The sequence below is a fragment of the Chelonia mydas genome, chromosome 3 (assembly GCF_015237465.2).
Source record: "Chelonia mydas isolate rCheMyd1 chromosome 3, rCheMyd1.pri.v2, whole genome shotgun sequence".
Classification (NCBI taxonomy): domain Eukaryota; kingdom Metazoa; phylum Chordata; order Testudines; family Cheloniidae; genus Chelonia; species Chelonia mydas.
Genome location: NC_057851.1, coordinates 38,182,749 through 38,204,938, shown reverse-complemented (window position 1 = coordinate 38,204,938; position 22,190 = coordinate 38,182,749). Strand labels below are relative to the sequence as shown.

General features: G+C 43.5%; 1 protein-coding gene across 4 annotated transcripts in view; it reads right to left on the bottom strand.

The window, feature by feature from the left end:
* The window catches only part of DLGAP2 (DLG associated protein 2), a 694,939-nt gene that overhangs the window by 535,624 nt on the left and 137,125 nt on the right, over positions 1 to 22,190 (bottom strand). The window lies entirely within an intron of this gene.

The following is a 22,190-nucleotide window of genomic DNA, read 5'->3' as shown; positions in this document are numbered from 1 at the left end:
AAGCAGGAGCAAGGCTGGGATAGGACTGGAACAAGGCCAGGTGCAAGGCAGGGTCTAGGCAAGAGCAAGGCTGGGTGCAGAGCTTGGAGTGAGGCCAACATAAGAAGGCTTAGAATCTGCAGGCATGTGTGTTAAGCAGCCCCTGGTCCTCCGCAGCTGCTGGGTTCAAGAGCAAGCCACCTGACTGCCTTAGCCAATGAAGTGGTTTTGCTGTGGCCCAGCTGCACTCATTGGCTGCCCAATGACCAGCCAGGTGCAGCTGCAGGTCCTCATTACTGACAAACCTCTACTGAAAGAACTAACCATCATCTGTGCAAACTGTCACAGGGTTTCATATCATACATAGTGCACAACATGGGCTGTACAATAACCACCAGTAACAATATCTGTCATGATACACATTATAATGCAGAAACATCTGCCATTTCCTATCACAATGAAAAGGAGACAAATTACAGTACTACCTATGGTAGATGACTGCAGGCACTGGTGACTATTATTGTATTATTATACAATAGTATCCAAAAGGACTGTAAAACCAAGCCAGCCAAGGTTACAAGTAAAGCTATGCAAATTTAGCAAAGTCCTTTTAAACTTATAGGGTAACTATAGCTTGTTTGTTTTTTTAATCCTCACATTTTGATTAATAACAATATAATTCTACAGTATTTAGTAAAAGGAGATGAAATGGGAAGTGAAGGGAAATTTATGTAAAAGGAATAAGCTGGAAAAAAATATAATCAGAAAAATGTCCCCACGCTCTGAGGGCCCCCTGTATGTATTCTTTGGATGAAGGAGGACTTCTCAGATCCTCTGGAAAATGGGTATAATTAGAGGAAAGCTCCCATGCTTCTTTGATGACAGAGAGACTTACAAGTTCACTTCAGAAGTTGAGTTTGTGTTTCCCTTTCCCTGCATACTTGGGTTCTCCCCATCTTATTCTTTGCCTTAAGAATGTATCTTTCTGCTCTTCAAAAAAATAGATAAAAATCACTGGCAAAAGAAAGAAGTCACAGACTAGAACCCAGGTGCTAGAAAAGCAGTAGAGGATCAGGAGAGTAATGGTTCCTTCTCGTCTTCACTTGTTTCTTTTGCTTCTTATTGCTGAAATAGGAGCTGTTAGCACATTCTCACTCTGCACCTGTGTTTGCAGACACAGTATCTTGAAAGTACTTCCAAGTCACCTCTTCACATCTGGCATGCAATCAGATAATATTGAAACAGGAAATGCAGATCTCACTTGAACATTCCCTGTTGTCTTACATAGGTCAGAAGATCATTTCTGGTTTGCTTATAATGGGACCCTGATCCTGGCAGTGGGAAGAAAATGCCAGCACAGACTTCTGCACCTATGCAGAATCAATGAGCCCTAAGTCTCCTTTGGCATTACCTATTCTGATTCCTTGAGACCTATGAAAACTCTTTTCTCCTTGCCATTAATTGGTAGCTATTCCACAATATGGTAAGGACTAATATTTTACCATGTGTATACACAAGAATTTTACCTTATTGACTTGAAATTGACAAGGAATTTCCATTGTTTGATTTTCTGTTCTCAGTTACATGCTTCCTTTGACTCTGCCCACATACTGCACTGTGTTGGCATGCCATGCATTTTGGCCCTGGACTTCAACGCTTTATCCACACAACTCCCACTCAAAAGAATGACCTCATAAAGTAGACTTCTTCTAATGTGATATAGGTACTGCCTAAATACTTATTTAGCAAATAAACTGAACAAGTCAATAAACAAATCTCCGGCTTATTGAAATCAATCATTCTTTTTACCTGCTGTTTTCATTTAGCTTAATAGTTACCCTCTAACTATATTATAACTATTAGCAGTTGTGTGCAGTTTGTGTTGCTTATTGTATATATTTTTTCCTCTTTTTTGAGGTGCTTACTTGTATACATTAGGAATTCTCTAGTAATTATGTCAGAAATATAGAGCAAGGCAGTGTTTTCTTTTCTTCTTTTCCTTCTTCTCATCTTCCTCCTCTCCGGAGATGCTATGTTTTGGATAGACTTTCCTAGCTACATAATTAAGCAGCCACCATCACTGCCTGAAAGAAGACAACAACAACACTCTCTCCCTCCCATTCTGCCTGTAGGATTAATCTTGAGTAAACTAGTAGATTTTTTTCCCCTTTTGCATCTGAGTCTAATTGTGTATATGCTAAGATTACTGTAGGAAAGCTGAATCAGAGATATGGGTTTTATTTTTAGTGCAGAAAGGGGTGAAGCTAGTGCACATTCTGGTCTCTTGTGAGAGAGAGTGCTGTAATCCAGGGATGGCTGCCTCCCATACACAAAAACCTCCCCATATACATCCACAGATTTATGGGTTTGGGGAAACATAACTTTTGTGGGGAAGGTCATGGTCACAGATGGGGAAGTATAACTAGTACCAATCACATGGAGGGATTTGACTGTCACGTGAGAAACCTTGGACTGGACTCTGCATTCAACAGGGAGCCTGTACAAAAACTTGGCAGTGGCGTGATGTGTTCAAAGCACACCTGCGTTACTTAGCAAATGGGCATCCGGGCTTTGTACCAGTTTGAGGTTTTCCAGGGTGATAGATTTCATTCCTAGATGTAATAAAATTACAATATTTGGGCCCAGAGGTCATGAATGTATGCACAACCACCACCTTGGTTAAGTCTGTCTGTGTGGATTGAACTCTGAAGCTATAGATCTGAAGACATGAACTGCTACTGCTTGAGAAAATGGATCTGGTCCCTTAGCTTGGAGGCAATAGCAGACTAACAAACCTCTATATCTTCACACTACAGGAGGTCAAAAAACCACTCTGGGTTCACGTGGGGACCGCAGTAGTCTTCTGACCAGTCACAGATGGAACTTCAAATGTTCACAGCAATGACTATTTTGACATCCAGCAGCACTGAGGAGTCCAAAGGGACCTTGATGATGCAAATGCACTTTACAGTCAGCGTATTACAAATAGAGGCTAGGGAGCCTAGGTGCCACACTAATAGAAGTAATAAACTTTCCCCCCTTCCTACCAGCATCACTTTCATCGTGCCAGATTTCGGGCTTTGCCAGCTGCACTTTATCCAGGTGCTGTTCTTATGCAGACATTGGGAAAACTCAGGATGACGTTATTCACATAGGAAATTTAGAGCCTGGTCTAGTCTGCATACTGCTGGTAATTCAGCCCATGTTGTCTCAGCAGCTAACCAATGATTTCATGTAGATGGTGAAGAAGAGAATGTTGAACCAAGCTAGCACTCTGGCAACATTCTGTCAATACAGTAACCAGGTGCCTTCATACAGCTTTTTGAAAAAAGACATGCTTTAACTCATATGAAACCCACTGATCAGGAGAGTTAAAATCCTATTTTACCATCTTTACCACATACCTCAATTTTCTGCTCCCTTTTTTTATTTTAAAAAGATCATTGTATTCCCACTTATTAGGTTGCATTTCCTTTAAAAAGTGAATTGGTCCTTAGGAGAGTACTGCTTCCTCTGCAAGTGTAGTGCTGAGAAGATATAGAATCATAGGACTGGGGGGGCATGCCTGGGCTCTGGGGGGAGAGGGAGCCTTTGTCTCAGCTGAGGGAGCCATGGCTGGGCTCTGGGAGGAAGGGGCTCTGTGGGGGAGGGGAGAGAGTATCTGGGCAAGGGGGGCCCTGCCGCTAGGCTCTAGGGGGAGGGGGGGGTATCTGGGCAAAGGGGCCCCCAGGGCTGGTCAGGAGGGTAGGGAGTTCAGGTGTATTGGCTGGGGAGGAGAAGGGTTGTGGGTGAATGACCCCCCAGCTGGGCTCTGGAGGGGAGGGGGCAGAGAAACAGGAACTTGGTTGGCAGAGGAGTTTTTTGAGTTTCAGATCATTGAAGATCTCCTGATTAAGTCAGAGTGGTCTCTTGCCACACTTTGTATCTTTTCCACGCTACTAAATAGGCAACTTAGCCTACCATAAAGAGGTTGAGGGGGCAGCATATATTTGAAAATAAAATAAGGATGTTTATTTTGTAAAAGTGTGCATTTATAATAAAGATGCCTGGGTTGTGGCATAGTACATCTGGAAATAGAAGTAGTGAGGGTCCCTGATCGACCAAAATAAACAGCTTTTATAGGAAGTTTAACATGGACTAAAATCTTTACCTGAGTTTTTCCCCCCCAAGATTGAAGGTTGCTAGAATAAGGAGTTTTTACACAGGAAGCACAGTCAGTCCCTAGGTGGATGCTTCAGTAATCCCTTTTGGCTAATCAAGAAACACTCATCAGCTTCAGAGCCTGCTGTCCCCAGCCCTCCTCCACTAAAAGAAGGGTTGATGTGATGCACAGCTTGGGGAAACAGGTGCAACAACTGTGGGGAATGAGGAGGACATGTCTCTCTTAATGGCTAGCCTCTTTGTATCAGGGGGTAGCTCTGTTAGTCTGTATCCACAAAAAACAACAAGGAGTCCGGTGGCACCTTGAAGGCTAACAGATTTATTTGTGTCTCCCTATGTTTCCCAATAGTGGTGAAGCAATATAAAACAATTCAAAGAGAGCAAGAGTGGAAAGGAGAAAAAATAATGGATCTTTAGGTTTCAAAAGGATCTTGCATTAGATTCTCAAAAGTGCCAAATTCACTGACGTCGCAATTTAAGGAATTTTGGTATAGGTCTCTTCAGACAAAAAAAAATTAGCATTTTTCCCAAAACTGTTTCTTGTGTTTTTTTTAAATGCAGTTGAGATGGACTCCATGTAAATTATGAAATGCATAATTATCAAACCCAAAAGAAAATAAATCCATATATAGGCTGAATTCTGCCCTTCTGAGCCCTCAGAAGGGCATACGTGGCTTCAATTAAAGCCAGTGCACCACAGACCACAATGCAGGAATCCATGCATCTCAAAGTTTTTCATAACCGTACGTCTTGACAAAGCAATTGTTTTACTGAGCAGCACCCCTCCCATTCACTACTGCCTACTCCCCCTCCCCTTCATGGCTACACAATCCTTTTCCTGTCCCAGTGATGATCCCATACATACCTAGGGCAACTACAGCAATTACTTTCATGACAATAATATGGAGGATATATTTCATGTATTTTTAGCTTCTATTAATGAAATTTGACAGGAGGAAATAAGGAGCAGAGCCAGCACTGTAGGACTAGCCAGCTCTTCGCAGAGCAAAGCAATCTAGAGACCATGGTTTGGGAACTTCTGGATTAGACAGAAGATTAAGAAAGTACTTATTCTTGCTTTATTTTCACCCCTCTAATTCCCATTTCCATGGAAACAGGGCTGGAAAGTACCAGCAGGCAGTCTACAGCTGAGCAGCCGAATGAGAACACTTGTAGAATGCAGCAGGCAGACAGCAGGAGAAGTCTACAAGATCTGGTTTCAAAACCCAGCTATAGATTTTAAGCAAAGGGAAGTATTATGACTAAAGCAAAAAGGACTTGTCAACAGGTCTGGGTTCTGTCCTTAGCCCTGCCACAGATTTCTGTCTGAAACTGGCAGGGAATTTAACTTCCTCCATTTCCTCATTTGTAAAATTGAGGCAGAAAAGTATTATTCACATGACTGGAGTACTGTCATGGATGGTTATAAACTGTTCAGGAAGGACAGGCAGGGCAGAAAAGGTGGGGGAGTAGCACTGTATGTAAGGGAGTAGTATGACTGCTCAGAGCTCCGGTATGAAACTGCAGAAAAACCTGAGTATCTCTGGATTAAGTTTAGAAGTGTGAGCAACAAGAGTGATGTAGTGGTGGGAGTCTGCTATAGACCACCGGACCAGGGGGATGAGGCTTTCTTCCGGCAACTCGCAGAAGCTACTAGATCGCACGCCCTGGTTCTCATGGGTGACTTCAATCACCCTGATATCTGCTGGGAGAGCCCTACAGCGCTGCACAGACAATCCAGGAAGTTTTTGGAAAATGTAGGGGACAATTTCCTGGGGCAAGTGCTGGAGGAGCCAACTAGGGGGAGAGCTTTTCTTGACCTGCTGCTCACAAACCAGGAAGAATTAGTAGGGGAAGCGAAAGCGGATGGGAATCTGGGAGGCAGTGACCATGAGTTGGTCAAGTTCAGGATCCTGACACAGGGAAGAAAGGAGAGCAGCAGAATATGGACCCTGAACTTCAGGAAAGCAGACTTCGACTCCCTCAGGGAACTGATGGGTAGGATCCCCTGGGAGAATAACATGAGGGGGAAAGGAGTCCAGGAGAGCTAGCTGTATTTCAAAGAACCCCTATTGGGGTTACAGGGACAAACCATCCCGCTGTGTCGAAAGAATAGTAAATATGGCAGGAGACCAGCTTGGCTTAACAGTGAAATCCTTGCTGATCTTAAACACAAAAAAGAAGCTTACAAGAAGTGGAAGATTGGACAAATGACCAGGGAAGAGTATAAAAATGTTGCTCGGGCATGTAGGAATGAAATCAGGAGGGCCAAATCACACCTGGAGCTGCAGCTAGCAAGAGATGTTAAGAGTAACAAGAAGGGTTTCTTCAGGTATGTTAGCAACAAGAAGAAAGCCAAGGAAAGTGTGGGCCCCTTACTGAATGAGGGAGGCAACCTAGTGACAGAGGATGTGGAAAAAGCTAATGTACTCAATGCATTTTTTGCCTCTGTCTTCACGAACAGGGTCAGCTCCCAGACTGCTGCGCTGGGCAACACAGCATGGGGAGTAGGTGGCCAGCCCAATGTGGAGAAAGAAGTGGTTAGGGACTATTTAGAAAAGCTGGACGTGCACAAGTCCATGGGGCCGGAGGTGTTGCATCTGAGAATGCTAAAGGAGTTGGCAGCTGTGATTGCAGAGCCATTGGCCATTATCTTTGAAAACTCATGGCTAGCGGGGGAAGTCCCGGACGACTGGAAAAAGGCTAATGTAGTGCCCATCTTTAAAAAAGGGAAGGAGGAGGATCCTGGGAACTACAGGCCAGTCAGCCTCACCTCAGTCCCCGGAAAAATCATGGAGCAGGTCCTCAAGGAATCGATCCTGAAGCACTTACACGAGAGGAAAGTGATCAGGAACAGTCAGCATGGATTCACCAAGGGAAGGTCATGCCTGACTAATCTAATCGCCTTCTATGATGAGATTACTGGTTCTGTGGATGAAGGGAAAGCAGTGGATGTATTGTTTCTTGACTTTAGCAAAGCTTTTGACACGGTCTCCCACAGTATTCTTGTCAGCAAGTTAAAGACGTATGGGCTGGATGAATGCACTATAAGGTGGATAGAAAGTTGGCTAGATTGTCGGGCTCAACGGGTAGTGATCAATGGCTCCATGTCTGGATGGCAGCCGGTATCAAGTGGAGTGCCCCAAGGGTCGGTCCTGGGGCTGGTTTTGTTCAATATCTTCATAAATGATCTGGAGGATGGTGTGGATTGCACTCTCAGCAAATTTGCGGATGATACTAAACTAGGAGGAGTGGTAGATACGGTGGCAGGTAGGGATAGGATACAGAGGGACCTAGACAAATTGGAGGATTGGGCCAAAAGAAATCTGATGAGGTTCAACAAGGATAAGTGCAGGGTCCTGCACTTAGGACGGAAGAATCCAATGCACCGCTACAGACTAGGGACCGAATGGCTAGGCAGCAGTTCTGCAGAAAAGGACCTGGGGGTGACAGTGGACGAGAAGCTGGATATGAGTCAGTGTGCCCTTGTTGCCAAGAAGGCCAATGGCATTTGGGGATGTATACGTAGGGGCATAGCCAGCAGATCGAGGGACGTGATTGTTCCCCTCTATTCGACATTGGTGAGGCCTCATCTGGAGTACTGTGTCCAGTTTTGGGCCCCACACTACAAGAAGGATGTGGAAAAATTGGAGAGAGTCCAGCGAATGGCAACAAAAATGATTAGGGGTCTGGAACACATGACTTATGAGGAGAGGCTGAGGGAACTGGGACTTTTTAGTCTGCAGAAGAGAAGAATGAGGGGGGATTTGATAGCTGCTTTCAACTACCTGAGAGGTGGTTCCAAAGAGGACGGATCTAGACTATTCTCAGTGGAAGTTTCCCCAACAGAATTACTCCAGATTTACACTGGTGTGATTGTGAGCAGAATGTTGTGCATCTGGTCTGGGGTTCATAGGGTGTGGGCCTTCTGTTTCGGTATGTTCACACATCTCATCCTTTTGCCCTGCTGTTGGCCTCAGGTAATTATGTAGACAATGTGGGATCCACATGACAGGACAAGGAGTAATGGTCTCAAGTTGCAGTGGGGGAGGTTTAGGTTGGATATTAGGAAAAGCTTTTTCACTAGGAGGGTGGTGAAACACTGGAATGGGTTACCTAGGGAGGTGGTAGAATCTCCTTCCTTAGAAGTTTTTAAGGTCAGGCTTGACAAAGTCCTGGCTGGGATGATTTAATTGGGGATTGGTCCTGCTCTGAGCAGGGGGTTGGACTAGATGACCTCCTGAGGTCCTTTCCAACCCTGATATTCTATGATTCCTTCTTAAAGAGGGCACTGGGCAAAATCCACTATAATTAGCCATGCATTTAAATATACAAGTAAAAGCCTATTTTGTTACTGGTATAGTGTTTTGGTTCCTAAACTCTGTAGTGTTATGCTCTCTGAGAAGTCGTACTGGCTGCTACACAAGTCATGTACACCCGGTCACAGAAGCCAAAACCAGACTGTCCGGGTAAAACTCGATAGGTGGCAACCCTATCAAGTCCATGGATTTTGAACATTTACCATCACTCATTTAAAAATAAATAATAATAAATTAATAATAAACCACTGGTTAATATAATAACGGCAAAACCTGCACTCTTTCCCGAATCCTGATCCAAAACTCTAACAAAAGCAGCTAAACCAAATGATAAATGAATGTAGATCTACTTTTCAGAGGCAAGTGCACAAGTTTAACTTCTTTAGTTAAGTCAAGTATAAACAAAATTACATCTGAATATAGGAATTATTTTAAAAATCTACCTTAGATTTTCTCCTAGCAAGTATTTGCTGTTCAAATAAATTGGGGGGGAGGGGAAGGAAGTGAAATAGCATTTTCTTAGCTAACTACTTTGGCTAAAGAAGTAGATGGTCACCACTGTGGTGTCCCTGATACTACATCTATGCCAGGTTTCAGAGTAACAGCCGTGTTAGTCTGTATTCGCAAAAAGAAAAGGAGTACTTGTGGCACCTTAGAGACTAACCAATTTATTTGAGCATAAGCTTTCGTGAGCTACTAAATTGGTTAGTCTCTAAGGTGCCACAAGTACTCCTTTTCTTTTTACATCTATGCCAGTTTATCAGGTAGAAATCATCAGTTTTGTAAAACAAAGAACATCCAAACAGAGTATGACTGATGTGATTTTAGCTCATATAATGGCCACATGAAAATGAAAGTGGATATAAACACAGAATAATGAGAGTTTTACTGTTCTGTGAAAATACAATAATGAAGAGCAAAAGCTGGAAATTGAATTGATGAAGAATGACACAACATAAATCCATATTTCGCTAGAGTTGCTGTATAACTTTTTTAACCAAACTCTTTATCAGACTCAAATTAGCCACATAAAGTTCAATACACTGTTTCAAACCTATGTTTTACTTCAAAATCAGGTATAAACTCCCCTGCAAGGTTTTAAAAGGGCAGGAGGACATCACTAGTTTTAAACCATGTGGAGAGGAGAGCAAGGCCCACCGTAACATGGTGTCAACCCATTTAAGATTTAGCAGATATTAATATTTTTAAGGAGGCTGTAATGGAAACAAAAGGTTTTCTTCCCCACCCCCCCTGCTCCCGCTCTCCTGCTGGTATTAGGTCATCTTTAGTGATCACTCTCCTTACAGTGTGTATGATAACACCCATTGTTTCATGTTCTCTGTGTATATAAATCTCCCCACTGTATTTTCCACTGAATGCATCCGATGAAGTGAGCTGTAGCTCACGAAAGCTTATGCTCAAATAAATTTGTTAGTCTCTAAAGGTGCCACAAGTACTACTCCTTTTCTTTTTGCGAATACAGACTAACCCGGCTGCTACTCTGAAACCTGTAAAGGAAACAGTCATTCCAATCTTAGCAAATGTGGAACTACATAAGAGGGACTCAGATGAACAGTGTATTCCACTCAGGTGGAATGAGAAAGGACTCATGAGAATGAGAAATGAGAAAGCATCGAGGACTGTATGATTTGGTTTAATCTGTTCTATATCTATGTCAGCAATTCACAGTTTGACAGATCAAACCAGCACAAAATACACACAGAGGTCAGTTACCCTACCACCATTGTTGCATTTCATAAATGTACCTTGTTGATGAGACAAAAGTAATAGATTGATCATGTTGCACTGCTTTGGGGAGAGCAAATAGTAAGAGGAGGCTGGACAGAAGAAAATGGAGCTTTGAAAAACCAAGGAGCTGATTCTCATTTAGTCCAGAGTCCATTTAAGACCACTGTACACTGCCAGAGTAGTGTAAAGGTGGCCTTAGTGTAAATGAGATTCAGGCCCCAGTCTAATCTTTTTTTTTTTTTTTTTTTTTTTAAATACACCAGTCTCTGACTCACTATTATGTTTACATATATTTTTCCTCTTTTTAGTAAATAAATGTCTGAGCAGACCACTTGCCCTCTATTTGAGGAGCTTTCATCACCATCTTCAACAAGGTTGGAAACAAGAACATGTGTCCAACAGCATTAACTCAAGGCTCTGATTGTACCTATGTTTAAATACGCTTTTTAAAAACTCTGCAGAACAGGCTGGTTTAAAAGGCTAACAAGCAGACCTGGAAATGCTGCCTCCATTTCAGACGTAGACACCAAGCAGGTGCCATGTTATCTAGTCAAAAACAAGCACTTCACGTGCCATGGGAAAAGCTCACTGTACCAGTATTCTAGTATACTTTGACAAGGTTCCAGCTACAAGTGTTGGTGCTTGTTTTGAACATCTCCGAATGATCTCGGTGAGAAGGGACTCTTAGCTTGGCTAAAGATTAGACAGAGCTCCTGGTGAGCAGGGGACAGAACATGGTCAATACATATTTATAAGGGGAACCAAAGCTGATAGCATTCTGCGCGCGCACACACACACACAACAGATCGTGGTGATCCCAGTGAAGTCAGTTATTCCCAGTTGGAGCTCAATGGAAAAAGGGATACAATTCAACAGATTGCAGTGTGCCCCCTGTTGAGGTCATTAGTATCTTTGTATTGTACACTGATTGCCTTACAAGAGGTTTAATCACTCTGTTCAACAAGTTATTTAACTTTTTTTTTTTAATAACTTTAAAGCCATTAATTTATAAAGTAGCCTTGGATGGTTAATTTATGGGTAACAGTAGGAGAGTGAGAAGGCATGACCATTCAGGATATGGCTTTACCACATAAAAAGCAAGGAAACACAGTGTTAAGGTTTCTGTTCTGTGACATTCCCTTGTCCCACTGTGCTTAAGCATTGTGCAAATCAAAAAAAATAAAGTGATGTCCGGTGAAGAACACAGATCTCATGTAATGGATCCTTAATGCAAGAACTACTGAAAAGGACATACATAATGCTTGTGCAAACTGTGTACTTTTCAATTTGTAGTTAAATTCCTTATAAAAATGTACATATGATTACATAGTAGTCATCTTTGATCTTTAAATATTCATGGTAAATAGGGCCAACGGTCTGTGATGGGATGTTGGATGGGGTGGGATCTGAATTACTACAGAAAATTCTTTCCTGGGTGTCTGGCTGGTGAATCTTGCCCATATGCTCAGGGTTTAGCTGATCGCCATATTTGGGGTCGGGAAGGAATTTTCCTCCAGAGCAGATTGGAAGAGGCCCTGGAGGTTTTTCGCCTTCCTCTGTAGCATGGGGCACGGGTCACTTGCTGGAGGATTCTCTGCTCCTTGAAGTCTTTAAACCACAATTTGAGGACTTCAATAGCTCAGACATAGGTGAGAGGTTTTTCACAGAAGTGGGTGGGTGAGATTCTGTGGCCTGCGTTGTGCAAGAGTTCGGACTAGATGATCATAATGGTCCCTTCTGACCTTCGTATCTATGAATCTATAGTAGTCACTTCTCATATGTCATTCAGCATATTTAAATACCACTACAGGACACCAGTCTGCCTCATAGACTAGTGATCAGCAAAATGCTCAGTCTTCTACTTCAATGTTAATTTATATAAAAAGCTTGTTTTTAGTTATGAATCCATGACACATCAATACAGAAACCATTCTGAACCAATCTTTTGATATTCTCTTTTAAAATTTTTATTACTGTGAACAGCTGAGTTACTCTCTCTCCTCATGGAGTTGTGTTTCTCTTCAAAATAGCAGATAGATTCTGTTATGTCACATTTCAGCTTGGACTGTATTTTTACAGTCAAAGTAATAAACCCTTGAAAATAAGTTTAGAGAGGAAAATCTAAATCACCTTCACAATGGAAGTAATACAACACCACTGTTTCTTGCTACATTGAGGGTATAATAAACTACATTTAAAAATATTCAATATCAAAATTCACAGAAAATTAATCTTTACCACTTCAGAATCTTAATAGCAGTTGCATAAACAAACATTTCCTGACTGCTTTGCATATCTTTTGGCTCTCACAATTATGTCATTCTCAGAAGCTTCTCTCTCATCTTTAGATGTTTCTTCTTAGGACTTAATAGTTACAGAATTTTCTTCTAGGATTCTGTGGAAAGAACCTAAGAGAAGACTAGGATTGGAAGAGGTCAGGAGGTCATCTACTCCAACCCCCTGCTCAAAGCAGGACCAATCCCCACTAAATCATCCCAGCCAGGGCTTTCTTGAGCCAGGTCTTAAAAACCTCTAAGGATGGAGGTTCCACCACCTCCCTAGGTAACCCATTCCAGGGCTTCACCACCCTCCTAGGGAAATAGTTTTTCCTAATATCCAACCTGGACCTCCCCCACTGTAACTTGAGACCATTACTCCTTGTTCTGTCACCTGCCACCACTGAGAACAGCCTACCTCCATCCTCTTTGGAATCCCGGTGGTTGAAGGCTGAAGGCTCTTTGGAATTCAGGTGGTTGAAGGCTGCTATCAAATTCCCCCCTCATTCTTCTCTTCTGCAGACTAAATAACCCCTATTCCCTCAGCCTCTCCTCGTAAGTCATGTGCCTCAGCCCCCTAATAATTTCCATTGCCCTCTGCTGGACTCTCTCCAATTTGCCCGCATCCTTTCTGCAGTGGGGGCCCAAAACTGGATGCAATACTCCAGATCTGGCCTCATCAGTGCTGAATAGAGGGGAATAATCACTTCCCTCAATCTGCTGGCAATGCTCCTACTAATACAGCCCAATATGCTGTTTGTAGCCTTCTTGGCAAGAAGGCTACACTGTTGACTCATATCCAGCTTCCCATTCACTGTAATCTGCAGGTCCTTTTCGGCAGAACTGCTGCTTATCCAGTCAGTCCCTAATGTATAGCAGTGCACTGGATTCTTCTGTCCTAAATGCAGTACTCTGCACTTGTCCTTGTTGAACCTCATCAGATTTCTTTTAGCCCAAGCCTCTAGTTTGTCTTCTCTTTCTAGTACCTGCATTTTAAAAAATTTGCTGTGTTTCATCCTAACTCTTTTTTCCCTTTAACGTTTGTGTGTTTCATTTAATGCCTTCCCTACCCCACACACTTTGTCCCTCCATCCCTCCCTTTGTTTTTTTATACAGAAATGGACCCCGCTATTATTTATTAGGATCATCATAGTGCCAAGGAGCCACAGTCACAGACCCCAACATGCAAAGTGCTGTACAAACAGAACAAAACACTCTGCCGCAAAGGCCTGACCATCCTAAATCCAAGCACCCTCAAATTTTGGAGGAGTTTAAAATCTGGACCCAAACCTGCATCTAAAGTTTGCCAGTAAGGTATTTCTCAGGGCTCCATTGTCACCAAGCCCTTCATAGCATAGGCGCCAACTCTGTGGATGCTCTGGGGCTGAAACACCCATGGGGGGTGGGGGGGTGGGAGGGAGGGAGATAGTGGGTGTTCAGTACCCAGGAATCAGAGCTTAAAAAGTGTGGAATTGATGAGTTCTGTGCTGCTGCTAATATCTTCTGCCCTTGGGGCAGAAGGTTTGTTTAGAATCAGAGACAGGATGATTAAGATAACAAAAGGCTTGTCATTAAATTAATGGTTGTTAGATGATCCTGAAAGCATTGCCAGGCACTCCAGTTAAAAAAAGATAGGAAACAAAGGGTAGGAACAAATGGTCCATTTTCAGAATGGAAAGAGGTATATAATGGTGTCCCACTAGTGGCTTGTACTGATCTGGGATCAGTGCTGTTCAACATATTCGTCAATGATCTGCAAAAGGGGTAAACAGTGAGGTGGCAAAGTCTGCAGATGGTACAAAATTATTCAAGATAGTTAAGTCCAAAACAGACTGCAAAGAGTTACAAAGGGATCTCACAAAACTGGGTGACTTGGCAACAAAATGGCAGATGAAATTCAGTGTTAAATGCAAAGTAATGCACATGGCAAAATATACTTGCAACAATACATACAAAATGATGGTGCCTAAATTAGCTGTTACCCATCAAGAAAGATCCTGGAGTCATTTGCAGTATTCTGGAAGCACTATGTTTTCCGAGTACTGCAAATTTATAAGAATCCTTCTCACTGTGCTTGTATCATCCTGAACTGCGGAATGCTCATTCTCCTGCTTCAGAAGACTTAAAAATTATCTCCAGTCATCAATGGGACAGATGCAACTAAATAATGTAGCTGTCCTTAACATGCATCAAAATAATACCAGGGAACCTAGATGTAAATAAGATTGCTGAAAGTTTCATCCAGAAAGCTACAGTGAACCATAAATGTCTTTAAACTGGGAGGTTAGTGAACACAGCTTGTAGGTGATTGCAATGATCTTAATATTCTGTAATTCATGATAATGTAATTATGTAGTTCATAATTGAATCATTAAAATAGTAAAGATAGCAATGATAAACACATTCAATAAGTAGAATAAGAAAGAAGTTTATAAATATGCTGAAGATAGCCTCCCCCCAGAACTGATAGATTGCCGCCCCCCCCCCCCCCACCCCTCTGAAGAGGCATCCACTGGCAAAAACAAGTCAGCTCCTATGCTTCATAGCCACATCCCTACCTCAGCACAGTCTGCCAGGACCAGGAGTCCAGTAGCAGAGAGAACACAGGTTCTCCACCGATAGCAAGGGTGTGGGAAGTGGACAGCGAGGAACAAGGAAAACCTTAACTCCACTCTCTGCCAAGGGCCAGCCAACAGAGTTGAGTCAGTGAGCGATGGGAAGACTTCTCCTTGCTGGTGTATCTGACTGGAACCCTTTATTCAGAGCTTAGCAAAGGCTCAATTTCTCCTTCTATGAGCCCTGCAATCTATACCCCACAGCTCTGGCTAGAGTCAAATCAAGGCAATATATAGGTCTTCCCCGAGTTTTCGTTAGCCCCTTATTCACTGGAGTCCAGTTGCTGCACATGCAGCCTCTTTGCTTACTATTGGATTGCCTCCTGAAAGCAAATGCAAGAAAAATTATGCTTGCTGCCATATTTTGTTTTCCAAATATACTATGCATTGTTATGGGAGCTAGGAACACAAATTTACTTTGGGCACTGCTGGCAGCTCTGAATGGTGTAAAAAATTACCAACTGGGCATATTGTGACATACCAGCCACACACATGCGTGCAGTTTGCACAGCAGTGTCACAAGGCAATTACAGAAGACTGGAGTTATTTATATACAAATTTCATGTGAATGACACTGTACAATGAATGAGGTGCACCAAATAAACAAAAGAACGAGGAGTACTTGTGGCACCTTAGAGACTAACAAATTTGTTTGAGCATAACCTTTCATGGGCTAAAACCCACTTCATCGGATGCATGCAGTGGAAAAATACAGTAGGAAGAGGAGCGTGTGTGCGCGCGCATATACACACACAGAACATGAAAAAAAAAAAATGGGTGTTGCCATACCCACTTTAAACAAGAGTGATCCGTAAGGTGAGCTATTATCAGCGGGGGGGAGGAGGAGGAACCACACACACACACACACACACACACACCCTTTTGTAGTGACAATCAGGATAGCCCATTTCCATCAGTTGACAAGTTTTGAGTAACAGTAGGGGGAAAAAATAAGCATGGGGAAATAGTTTTACTTAGTGTAATGACCAATCCACTCCCAGTCTTTATTCAAGCCTAGTTTAATGATGTCCAGTTTGCAAATTAATTCCAATTCAGCAGTTTCTTGTTGGAGTCTGTTTTTGAAGTTTTTTTGTTGTAGTATTGCGAATTTTAGGTCTGTAATCGAGTGACCAGGGAGATTGACGTATTCTCCGGCTGGTTTTTGAATGTTATAGTTCTTGACATCTGATTTGTGTCCATTTATTCTTTTATGTAGAGACTGTCCAGTTTGGCCAATGTACATAGCAGAGGGGCATTACTGGCACATGATGGCATATATCACATTAGTAGATGTGCAGGTGAATGAGCCTCTGATAGTGTGGCTGATGTGATTAAGTCCTATGATGGCGTCCCCTGAATAGATATGTGGACACAGTTGGCAACGGGCTTTGTTGCAAGGAGAGGTTACTGGGTTAGTGTTTCTGTTGTGTGGTTGCTGGTGAGTGTTTGTTTCAGGTTGGGGGGGCTGTCTGTAAGCAAGGACTGGCCTGTCTCCCAAGATCTGTGAGAGTGATGGGTCGTCCTTCAGGATAGGTTGTAGATCCTTGATGATGCACTGGAGACGCTTTAGTTGGGGGCTGAAGGTGACGGCTATATGGCGTTCTGTTATTTTCTTTGTTGGGCCTGTCCTGTAGTAGATGACTCCTGGGTACTCTTCTGGCTCTGTCAATCTGTTTCTTCATTTCAGCAGCACTCCTTGTTCTGTCATCTGCTACCACTGAGAACAGTCTAGATCCATCCTCTTTAGAGCCCCCTTTCAGGTAGTTGAAAGCAGTGTCAAATCCCTCCTCATTCTTCTCTTCCGCAGACTAAACAATCCCAATTCCCTCAGCCTCTCCTCATAAGTATGTGTTCCAGTCCCCTAATCATTTTTGTTGCCCTCCGCTGGACTCTCTCCAATTTTTCCACATCCTTCTTGTAGTGTGGGGCCCAAAACTGGACACAGTACTCCAGATGAGGCCTCACCAATGTCGAATAGAGGGGAACGATCACGTCCCTTGATCTGCTGGCAATGCCCCTACTTATACATCCCAAAATGCCATTGGCCTTCTTGGCAACAAGGGCACGCTGTTGACTCATATCCAGCTTCTCGTCCACTGTAACTCCTAGGTCCTTTTCTGCAGAACTGCTGCCTAGCCATTTGGTCCCTAGTCTGTAGCGGTGCTTGGGATTCTTCTGTCCTTGTTGAACCTCATCAGATTTCTTTTGGCCCAATCCTCCAATTTGTCTAGGTCCCTCTTTATCCTATCCCTACCCTCCAGCATATCTACTGCTCCTCCCAGTTTAGTGTCATCGGCAAAGTTGCTGAGGGTGCAATCCACACCATCCTCCAGATCATTAAGGAAGATACTGAACAAAACTGGCCTGAGGCCCGACCTTTGGGGCACTCCGCTTGATACTGGCTGCCAACTGGACCTGGAGCCATTGATCACTACCCGTTGAGCCTGACAATTTAGCCAACTTTCTATCCACCTTATAGTCCATTCATCCAGCCCATATGTCTTTAACTTGCTGGCAAGAATACTGTGGGAGACAGTGTCAAAAGCTTTGCTAAAGTCAAGGAACAACACGTCCACCGCTTTCCCCTCATTCACAGAGCCAGTTATCTCGTCATAGAAGGCAATTAGATTAGTCAGGCATGACTTGCCCTTGGTGAATCCATGCTGACTGTTCCTGATCACTTTCCTCTCGTGTAAGTGCTTCAGGATTGATTCCTTGAGGACCTGCTCCATGATTTTTCCAGGGACTGAGGTGAGGCTGACTGGCCTGTAGTTCCCAGGATCCTCCTTCTTCCCTTTTTTTAAAAAAGATGGGCACTACATTAGCCTTTTTCCAGTCATCCAGGACTTCCCCCAATCGCCATGAGTTTTCAAAGATAATGGCCAATGGCTCTGCAATCACATCCACCAGCTCCTTTAGCACTCTCGGATGCAACGCATCCAGCCCCATGGACTTGTGCACGTCCAGCTTTTCTAAATAGTCCCGAACCACTTCTTTCTCCACAGAGGGCTGGTCACCTCCTCCCCATGCTGTGCTGCCCAGTGCAGTAGTCTGGGAGCTGACCTTGTTCGTGAAGACAGAGGCAAAAAAAAAAAAAAAAAAAAAGCACTGAGTACATTAGGTTTTTCCACATCCTCTGTCACTAGGTTGCCTCCCTCATTCAGTAAGGGGCCCACACTTTCCTTGACTTTCTTCTTGTTGCTAACATACCTGAAGAAAACCTTCTTGTTATTCTTAACATCTCTTGCTAGCTGCAACTCCAGGTGTCATTTGGCCTTCCTGATTTCACTCCTGCATGTCCGAGCAATATTTTTATTCTCTTCTCTGGCCATTTGTCCAATCTTCCACTTCTTGTAAGCTTCTTTTTTATGTTTAAGATCAGCAAGGATTTCACTGTTAAGCCAAGCTGGTCGCCTGCCATATTTACCATTTCTTTCTACACATTGGGATGGTTTGTCCCTGTAACCTCAATAAGCATTCCTTAAAATACAGCCAGCTCTCCTGGACTCCTTTCCCCCTCATGTTATTCTGCCCAACAGTTCCCTGAGGGAGTCGAAGTCTGCTTTTCTGAAGTCCAGGGTCCGTATTCTGTTGCTCTCCTTTCTTCCCTGTGTCAGGATCCTGACCTTGACCATCTCATGGTCACTGCCTCCCAGGTTCCCACCCACTTTTGCTTTCCCTACTAATTCTTCCCGGTTTGTGAGCAGCAGGTCAAGAAGGGCTCTGCCCGTAGTTAGTTCCTCCAGCACTTGCACCAGGAAATTGTCCCCTACACTTTCTAAAAACTCCCTGGATTGTCTGTGGACCGCTGTATTGCTCTCCCAGCAGATATCAGGGTGATTGAAGTCTCCCATGAGAACCAGGGCCTGCAATCTAGTAACTTCTGTGAGTTGGGGGAAGAAAGCCTCATCCCCCTCATCCCCCTGATCCGGTGGTCTATAGCACACTCCCACCACGACATCACCCTTGTAGGTATTTGTCTCTGTCTGAGGGGTTGGAGCAAATGCGGTTGTATCTTAGTGCTTGGCTGTAGACAAAGGATCTTGTGGTCTGGATGAAAGCTGGAGGCATGTAGGTAAGTATAGTGGTCAGTAGATTTCCAGTATAGGACATCCCGTGTAGATTGGTCCAGGCTGAGGTTGATGGTGGGATGGAAATTGTTGAAATCATGGTGGAATTCCTCAAGGGCTTCTTTTCCATGGGTCCAGATGATGAAGAAGTCATCAATGTACCACAGGTATAGTAAGGGGCATTAGGGAATGAGAGCTGAGGAAGCGTTGTTCTAAGTCAGCCATAAAAACGTTGGCATACCGTGGGGCCATGCGGGTACCCATAGCAGTGCCGCTGACTTGAAGGTATACATTGTCCCCAAATGTGAAATAGTTATGGGTGAGGACAAAGTCACAACGTTCAGCCACCAGGGTTGCCATGACGACATTATTGGGGATACTGTTCCTGACGGCTTGTAGTCACTCTTTGTGTGGAATGTTGGTGTAGAGGGCTTCTGCATCCATAGTGGCCAGGATGGTGTTTTCTGGAAGATCACCGATGGATTGTAGTTTCCGCAGGAAGTCAGTGGTGTCTTGAAGATAGCTGGGAGTGCTGGTAGCATAGGGCCTGAGGAGGGAGTCTACATAGCCAGACAATCCTGCTATCAGGGTGCCAGTGCCTGAGATGATGGGGTGTCCAGGATTTCCAGGTTTATGGATCTTGGGTAGCAGATAGAATACCCCTGGTTGGGGTTCTAGGGGTGTGTCTGTGTGGATTTGTTCTTGTGCTTTTTCAGGGAATTTCTTGAGCAGATGGTATAGTTTCTTTTGGTAATCCTCAGTGGGATCAGAGGGTAATGGCTTGTAGAATGTGGTGTTAGAGAGCTGCCTAGCAGCCTCTTGTTCATATTCTGACCTATTCATGGGGACGACAGCACTTCTGACATCATAATCAAAAAGGCTGACAAAGGAGCTGTTTCTGAGGCTGTGGATGGCAGTGTGTTCTGCATGGCTGAGGTTATGGAGCAAGTGATGCTGCTTTTCCACAATTTCAGCCTGTGCACGTCGGCGGAAGCAGTATATGTAGAAGTCCAGTCTGCTGTTTCGACCTTCAGGAGGAGTCCACACAGAATCCTCCTTTTTGTAGAGAGCGAGAGCGTGTGTGATGTGACAGGGTCAGGCTAGATGGCTACAGAAGAGTAATAGAAGGCATATATTAGTCCCAGATTACCCTTTTCCCTGCGCAAGGTGACGGGGCAGTTCCAGAACAAGCAGGAACTTGCTGGAACCAGTTAAGGCAGGCAGGCTAATTAGGACACCTGGAGCCAATTAAGAAGCTGCTAGAATCAGTTAGGACAGGCTGGCTAATCAGGGCACCTGGGTTTAAAAAAGGACCTCACTTCAGTTAGGGAGAGGCGTGTAAGGAGCTGGGAATGAGAGGATGTGCTGCTGGAGGACTGAGGAGGACAAGGGTTATGAGACACCAGGAGGAAGGTCCTGTGGTGAGGATAAAGAAGGTGTTGGGAGGAGGCCATGGGGAAGTAGCCCAGGGAGTTGTAGCTGTCATGCAGCTGTTACAGGAGGCACTCTAGACAGCTGCAATCCACAGGGCCCTGGGCTGGAACCCAGAGTAGAGGGTGGGCCCAGGTTCCCCACAAACCTCTCAACTCCTGAGCAGACAAGAGTTGACCTGGACTGTGGGTTCCACCAGAGGGGAGGTCTCTGGGCTGTTCCCTGACCTACATGGTGGATCAGAGACTGCAGGTGGTGTTGTTCTTTTTCCCCATGCGGGCCAGTGATGAGGTTATCTGAGTGAACGGCAGATTTGAGCCATGAAAGCGGCCAAACTGAGGGCTGCCGTGAATCTGGGAGGTGAGCAAATCCGCCAGTAAGTGCGGGACCCACCAAGGTAGAGGAGGAACTTTGTCACAATATCTATCTTCCTACTGTATTTTCCACTGCATGCATCTAATGAAGTGGATTTTAGCCCATGAAAGCTTATGCTCAAATAAATGTTAGTCTCTAAGGTGTCACAAGTACTCCTCGTTCTTTTTGCTGACACAGACTAACACGGCTACCACTCTGAAACCTGTCACCAAATATAAACAGGTGTCTCTCGCCTAAAACACAGACCAAGATTTTTCGTAACTAGGTGCATTAAGGCACCTAAATAAGGGGCTTGACTTTGAAAGGTCAATGAGTGGTGGGTGTTCAGCATTTTTGAAAGTTGGGCCATTTATCCAAGTGGATAAATTCAAAAGCCTAATTTTAGGCATCAACTTTTGAAAATTTTGGCCTTAATATCTGCAGGACACAATTATGTACCAATGAAATCAGTGTGAATGTCACCATTGACTTCAACAGGATCGGGATCAAGCCCTATGAGTAAGCCAGAGTAATACAGAATACACTAATGAACAAACACCAAATGGAATGTTGTCATTATAGCCATTATCTTGACAGAATTTTTCAAGATTGTTTGAAAACAGGAAGGAATGAACGAACGAACGAACTTTGGCTTTTACACTCAGTCTGTGCTCATGTTATTAATGATGTCCAAATTTGATAGGCAAGACAATCTTTGTTTTATTATTTTAGGTCTTGCAGTTTAAGAAATATGTAAATGAAATTAACTTATCTTTAATTACAATAATATACCCATGAGTCACATGATGTATGGGTCAAGTTCTACATGCTAGTAGGCTGAGGGAAAGAAATCTGATTTCAATTTATTATTTTTGAGAAAATGGAAGTGCTTCGTGCATTGATATATGTTCAACAGATCACACAAATGAGCTGGTGTTTGTGTGTTTTCTCAAACTCTATGAAATTAATGCACAACTTCTTCCAAGTATTTTAAAGTGTTCACACAATTTGTCACACAACCAAATTTCACCATATTTATGATGATTAATCATGTTTTATAAATCTTCTTGTTTCATGATGACTCCAGGTTTCAAGCAAGGGCTTCTGATGAAATAAATGTATTTCAAATTGATACTTTGTTTTTCAGGGTAGATACAAATATCTCTTCTCACTCACCTTGAGATTTTCCTTCCATATAATTCTTCAAAAGTCAAACTTACCACATCATAATCTATA